The following is a 6,740-nucleotide window of genomic DNA, read 5'->3' as shown; positions in this document are numbered from 1 at the left end:
TCGCACTCCTCCTCTTCCTCCTCCTCAGGCCACGACACCTGGGCACTGGGGGTATCTGCACCAGGGAGGGAAGGAGAAAGTTTAATCCCTTCTGCTGCTGGGGGGATGCAGTGGACAGAGAAGGCTCCATGTTTCCCCTTTCTCTGTAAGGAGCCCCATGGCGGCCAGGGCCCCACCCTGCCCCTCCCAGAGATGCCCTCAGCCCCATCAGCCTCAGGGCCCTGTGGCAGTCAGCCCCCCACCCCAACATGATCAGGGAGGCTGGAGCTCCCCAACTCCGCCCAGCATCCCCTGCCATGGGGCGTGTCTGTGCCACCCCCACTGGTGTTAGTGGGGTCACGTGGGTCAGTCCCGGCGCCTTGGCGAGCCGATGGGCACAGGGTGTTACTAGTCCCCCACCGCCCCAGTCCTCCTCCCTTTCCCCTGGGTCTCCCCTCACCTCCAAAGAAGGAGCCTTCAAAGACAGGGCTGCCAGACCGCACGGAGGAGCTTCTGGCCCCACAGGAGAATGCGGAGCTGCTGGTGTCTGCAGCGCCGCAGTCACTCAAATCCTGCTCTGGGCTGGCAGGAGGCTCCTCCATGGCCAGGGTGGTGCTGGCAGGAGGCTCCTCCGGGGCCAGGGTGGGGCTGGCAGGAGGCTCCTCTGTGGCCAGGGTGGGGCTGGCAGGAGGCTCCTCCGGGGCCAGGCTGGGGCTGGCGGGAGGCTCCTCTGGGGCCAGGCTGGGGCTGGCGGGAGGCTCCTCGGGGGCCAGGGTTGGGCTGGCGCAGGGCCCCTCAGCTGCCATGGTGGTTGGCGGCTCCTGCTGGGCCCTGGGGCGCAGCTCCTGGCTCCTTGGCTTCCTGCAAAGGAAGCCCCAGAGCTGCCGTCCCCGGCTCCTGCCCTCCCCTGGCTCTCTGCTCCACAGCTGAACCCGGGGCCACCTCCGTTTCGGCCCAGAAGGTGCCTCAGGGTCAGCTAGAGGAGCTACTGTGTTCCGCCTCCTCCAGCAGGCGAAGCAGCTCCTCCCTTTCCCCTGGCCACGAGCCTCTTCCCCGCCCGCGGGGACAGAGGGGCCGCTCTCTGCCTGGGCAGGCTGCCTGATGTCGTCTTCTGGCTGTGGAGCCACCTGCCCGGCCTTCCTCCTGAGCATCTGCCTGATTCGCTCCATCCTGGAACAGAGTGGGGAGCAGCCATGAGTCTGGCTTCAAAGCAGCCTCTCATTAACGAGCCTGCCTGCTCCCCTGCCCACCTCCCCTTTGCTGAGGCAATTTCTCCTCCCGACACATCCCACCCCAGGGCACAGGAACCCTCAACCTGGGGAACAAACCCTGACAAGGGACGGGCTGGGAGCCGTAGTGGTGGGATATTCCCACCACACTGGGGATGGTTCTGGAGAACTCCACTTACTTATTCTAGATCAGATGGAGCAGGATGGCAGATGCTCAGGGTTGCTCCTCTCTTCACCCTCTTCAATCTCCACACCCAGGTGGCCGGCAACGGGTGCCGCTCAATGCCCTGCCAGCAGGGCAAGGGGTAGACACCAGATATCGAAACTGGCTGTGAAAACAATACAATGCCACTAGCGGAACGCTCCTGGGACACTCCATAGCTGTACCCGGGGCCACCTCCATTTGGGCCCAGAAGGTGCCTCAGGGTCAGCTAGGGGAGCTGGGGTCTTCCTCCTCCTCCAGAAAGCCAGAGCTGGGAAGTGCCAGCAGGACTCGATTCCCAGTCTCCCTGGCTCCGAGTGGGACCTGTTGTAGTGATTGACGGATTTGCTCCTTGTCCCCCATCCAAAGCCAATAACACATCTCTGGGTTGGCAGTCATGAGTTAGACCCTCTCAGCACCCTTCTGTCTCCTGCAGCCCTCAGCTGTTCCTTGGATTGCGGTGGCTTGGACGGTAACAGGAGTGGATATTGTTACTGGCTCACTGGGTGGTTCTAGCCAATGAGGGTCTCAGTCTAGCCTCAGAGGCCCACACCCCCAGACACTACAGGTCAGGGTGGATTGATTTCATTCCAAATGTTTTGTAGTTGTATTTTTGAGTTCTTTTCCTAATGAGGGATTGATTCTCATGAAATTCTTAGTGGTGGCCGATGACAGAACACGGAGCAATGGTCTCAAGTTGCACTGTGGAAGGCTTAGCTTGGCTATTAGGAAACACTAGTTCACTAGGAGGGTGGTGAAGCCCTGGAATGGGTTCCCTAGGGAGGTGGTGGAATCTCCATCCTTACAAGTTTTTAAAAGGTCAGCTTGACAAAGCCCTGGCTGGGATGATGAAGTTGGGGTTGGTCCTGCCTGCAGCAGGGGGTTGGACTAGATACCGCCTCAGGTCTGTTCCAGCCCTAGTCTTCTATGATGCTAGGAATAGGGATCCATTCAAACATGTTGACTTGCTGGTTTTGCAGGATACAGAAAAACAAAAAGGTTGACTCAACCATTTGGTTTCATTTCAAACAAACTGAGGTAACGAAGTATCTCTAGTTCGTGCCCTGAACTGATTGTTCCTGCTCATAATGTCCTTCCAGATTTTAGAAGTAGTAGCTCACACCTCCTCCTCTCTAGCCTTTATTCATATTTTACAAGGGGAAAAGAAGCCTTCATCCTTTTCGAACTCCCAATCAGTTTCTTACATTTGAATGAAGTAGCTGCATCAACTGGAATGAAGAAAATATTCTTTCTGCACCCGCAGAAGAGGCTAGTGCTGCCAAAATCTGGCTGAGTGTTTCAATAACTTCTGGATGCCCAGGTGCTTAGGCAATGACTTCCAACAGTTCAGTGCTTTGACTTCCTCTGACACTTGGCAGCAAACATGGACTTCTTCATATATGTAGTTATTTAAATTACTTTAATAGGCTGGAGCAACTAGAGGCCTTAACATCACTTGTCATCATTTCAAATTTTATACTGGATAAGTTTAAAAAAAAAACTTTTTCAATATAAATTTAAAACACCCAGTTTAAATAAAAATAAAATCTCTTTTGGGGGGATTGGGGTTGGGCTGTGAAAAAGCCACTGATTGGTCTTGCCCTTGATTTTAAAAGAACTACTTCATCTGAGAGAATCAGAAACTGCTTGTATTCTAGTCAAGGAGAGGAGGCAGCAAAATTCATCCTAGCAGTAATCTGTTGGGCCTTATTTGCTCAGCCTCAAACAAACAAGTGTGCAAAACTCTAGCTAGTCTCTTTTATGTAGGCCCAGCTAAGAGGTGGTGGGAGGGGCAGGAATGCTGTCTCCATCCCGGATCCAGTAGCAATTGCACAGGATATTGCCACAAAACCTACATTTTACTGCCAAACTCTCTAAGCCATTCCTCTCCTGCGCTTCCTGGTTTCTAAGTTTCAAATCCACAAAACCTTCCCCTTGACAGTCACTGCCCAGGTGGTGCAGCAGGCAGAGGAACCTGAGCAGTAACATTGTGACACCAGAGGTAACTCAGCCACCTGTCGCTCCCTGACTCCACTAACCCGGAGCATAAACCCGAAGCCTGAGCCCTGCCTTGGGCATCGCTCCCACGGAAACCTGCAGGCTCATTTACTGACTTATGCAAATCACCTGTGGAGAGTTAGCACTGACTGGCTGAATTCACTCTCAAGTCACAATGCCCTTCAGCTTACAGCACGAATGGAAGGGGCACAGGGTGGAAATCAGGCTTTTCTGGTGACCCGTTTTCCAATTGAGAAGAAGGGACAAGAGGGAAGGAGGAAGAGGGAAGCAAAATGGCCACATTCCAAACGCCCCCAGCGAGTCACAGATTAATTCCAAGCCCAGAGGAAACCACTGTCGTCTGACTTTCTGTTTCACTTCGGCCATAGAATGTGCCTCAAAATAATTCCCATAGGAATTAGAACAGGTTTTTAGTAAAACACCCAAGCTTGATTTTAAAAGAGGCCAGTTGTGGAAAATCCAGCACAACCCTCAGTGAATTGCTCCAAACTCTGATGTTAAAAATGCTCCTCGCCTTATTTCCAGTGTGTATTGGTCTAGCTTCAACTTCCAGCCATTGTCTGCTCATAACCTTTAACTGGTAAAGGGAAGATGGAGGCTTGCTGCAGCAAGGCTCCTGGGCTCTGCGAGGTTCCCCCTGCCCCGCATCCCTGTCCTGCCTGGCTGTTGGCAAGGGAGCTCTGTGAGGTCACAGAGGCCTCACTCATAGAATCATAGACTATCAGGGTTGGAAGGGACCTCAGGAGGTATCTAGTCCAACCCCCTGCTCAAAGCAGGACCAATTCCCAACTAATTGTCTTTGCTCAATGGGCTGAGTTCCTGCCAAAAGCTTTTGTGAAGTCACTGCCACACCCACCTTTCCCTGGCAGGCCTGACCTCTGCCCCTGGCCAGCCCAGCTGGATGTTTGAGCTGCACCCTGGATCACCCCACTTGCTCATTATTGATTCTGGGGAGCAAGCAGGCCACCCAGTAAAACAGCAGAGTCTGTTCCGCACCCCACGCTGAGTTTTTCATAGAGGCATCGGTTGTGAAACAATTCAGTCTCCTGATGTGGCCTCTATTTCACGGGCTATGAAATTTCACACTCTTAGCACGCTATTGAGCCCAATTGCTTGTAATTCACTAAAAGGCACCTTCCCAACCAGTTATGATGGTAGGACACCAGGAAACAGAGACTCCACCTCTCCCCAGGGTAATTTCTTCCAGTGGCTAGTCTCCCTCACTGTCATAATTATATTGGAAATTGACAACCTCTGATAAGGGCCCAATTTATGACAATCTTTTAAATAATTTAAATAGAAGAGAAAAAATAACATTCAGTAGAACATGTTCACTGCCAAGCTTTTCAGACAGTCGCACCACTGATGTGATACCTAAGGCCCCGGAAGCAAAGCTAGCTGAAATGCTAACCCAGCTTTGGGCAGCAGTAGCTTCCTTGAAAGGTGCAGAAAATATTGTCTTCCTTTCAGTTTATTCAAATCGTTCAGTTCAATCAACTAGTTTGTTGAAATTCAAGAAAGCCATTGGGAATTCACAAAACAGGCAAACTTGTTTTCCTCCCTCAATCTAGGGATAAAAACTAGGGGATAGATCTACTGGTTCATCAATCTAGAAACTCGTGGAGACAAGAATGTATCATTTCACTTCACTAACCACACATCAAATTGCCTTTGTTTAAGAAATTTGTTAGTTTGAAATGCAAAACATTTTGATACAACTTCTTTCTTATGCTTCTCTTTCTAGCTCTGGCATGCCCTTGCTGTGTGACCAGAGAGGTCACTTCTTTTCTCTTTCCCTCGGTATCATGGGGGATGGAGAAAATTCTCTCAGCCCTAGCAGGAGAGAGATTTGAGCAAGTCAGGCGCGTTAGGGTCCTCGTGCTCTAAAGGACAATGGGCGATTGTTGTTTGGGGCAAGAATCCCAACAGATTTGTTACTTGTCCCCCAACCAAAGCCAATAACACATCTTTGTATTTTCAGTCATGAGTTAGACATTCTGTCTCCCTCAGCCCTCAGCTGTTCCTTGGATTAGGGAGGCTTGGATGGTAAGAGAACTGGAATTATTTTACTGGCTTCTTGGGTGTTACTAGCCCATGAGGGTCTCAGTCTGGCCCCCAAGGCCCACACTCCCAGACACTAAAGATCAGGAGGGGTTGATTTCACTCAAAGTGTTTTGTATTTGCGTTTTTGAATTATTTTCCTAATGAAAGATTGATTCTCACGAAATCTTAGAGCTGGCAGATGACAGAACAAGGAGCAATGCTCTCAAGTTGCAGGGTGGAAAGCTCAGATATTAGCACAAACTTTTTCCCTAGGAGGGTGGTGATGCCTTTGAATCTGCTAGGATAGAGTCCCCTATCTTGTATTTAGAGCCTGTATTTTTTCTTACCTTCTACACAGATGACAATATCTTTGAAATAAATCCACACAGAAATGAGAAACAGACGCACAGACTCTCTCCTACAGCAACTCTTGGTCCTCAGTGAGAGACCACGAGATGGAGGCTTGCTGCAGCAAGGCTACAGGGCTCTCCGAGGTTCCCCCTGCCCCGCATCCCTGTCCTGCCTGGCTGTTGGCAAGGGAGCTCTGTGAGGTCACAGACGCCTCATCATCTTTGCCCAATAGGCTGAGTTCCTGCCAAAGGCCTTTGTGAAGTCACTGCCGCACCCACCTTTCCCTGGCAGGCCTGATGTCTGCCCCTGGCCAGCCCAGCTGGATGTTTGAGCTGCAGCCTGGATCACCCCACTTGCTCATTATTGATTCTGGGGACCAGCCAGGCCACCCAGCAAAACAGCAGAGTCTGTTCCGCACCCCACACTGAGCTTTTCATAGAGGTTATGAAACAATTCAGTCTCCTAATGTGGCCTCTATTTCACCGGCTATGAAATTTCATGCACTTTGCACCATATGAAGCCCAATTGCTTGTAAGTCACTAAAAGGCACCTTCCAGAATGACAGGCAGTTTTGACGACAAGACACCAGGAAACAGAGACTCCACCTCTCCCCTGGGTAATTTGTTCCAGTGGCTAGTCTCCTTCACTGTCAAAACTGTGTGCCTAAGTCTCCTTTGAATTTCTCTGGCTTCAGCTGGCAGCTGTTGGTTCTTGTTGTGCCTTTTTTGGCTAGATCGAATTAGCCCTGCCCTGTGAAATCCGATCTCCCCGTCCTGCTGGACCCCTCAGCCAGGAGAACCCAGTAGGGGCCTCCTAGCTGTTTCTCTGCCCGGCTGGGGACAGGACTTCCTCTCCGTGGGGATATCAGACGCACCTGCAGAGGCAATGCAGAAGTGAGTGCGCTGCATCAGCCCGGC

General features: G+C 51.5%; 1 long non-coding RNA gene across 1 annotated transcript; it reads right to left on the bottom strand.

Annotated features, from left to right (window-relative positions):
* Positions 1 to 1,062: 1,062 nt before the first annotated feature.
* Positions 1,063 to 5,873, bottom strand: LOC123345671. The gene is made up of 3 exons (XR_006572844.1): positions 5,820 to 5,873; positions 1,388 to 1,537; positions 1,063 to 1,149 (listed from the first exon to the last, which is right to left on the bottom strand). It is a non-coding gene; the product is annotated as an uncharacterized LOC123345671 (long non-coding RNA).
* Between the last annotated feature and the right edge of the window lie 867 nt (positions 5,874 to 6,740).

Source organism: Mauremys mutica, chromosome 12 (genome assembly GCF_020497125.1).
Source record: "Mauremys mutica isolate MM-2020 ecotype Southern chromosome 12, ASM2049712v1, whole genome shotgun sequence".
NCBI classification, from domain to species: domain Eukaryota; kingdom Metazoa; phylum Chordata; order Testudines; family Geoemydidae; genus Mauremys; species Mauremys mutica.
This window is presented reverse-complemented; position numbering and strand designations above follow the sequence as displayed.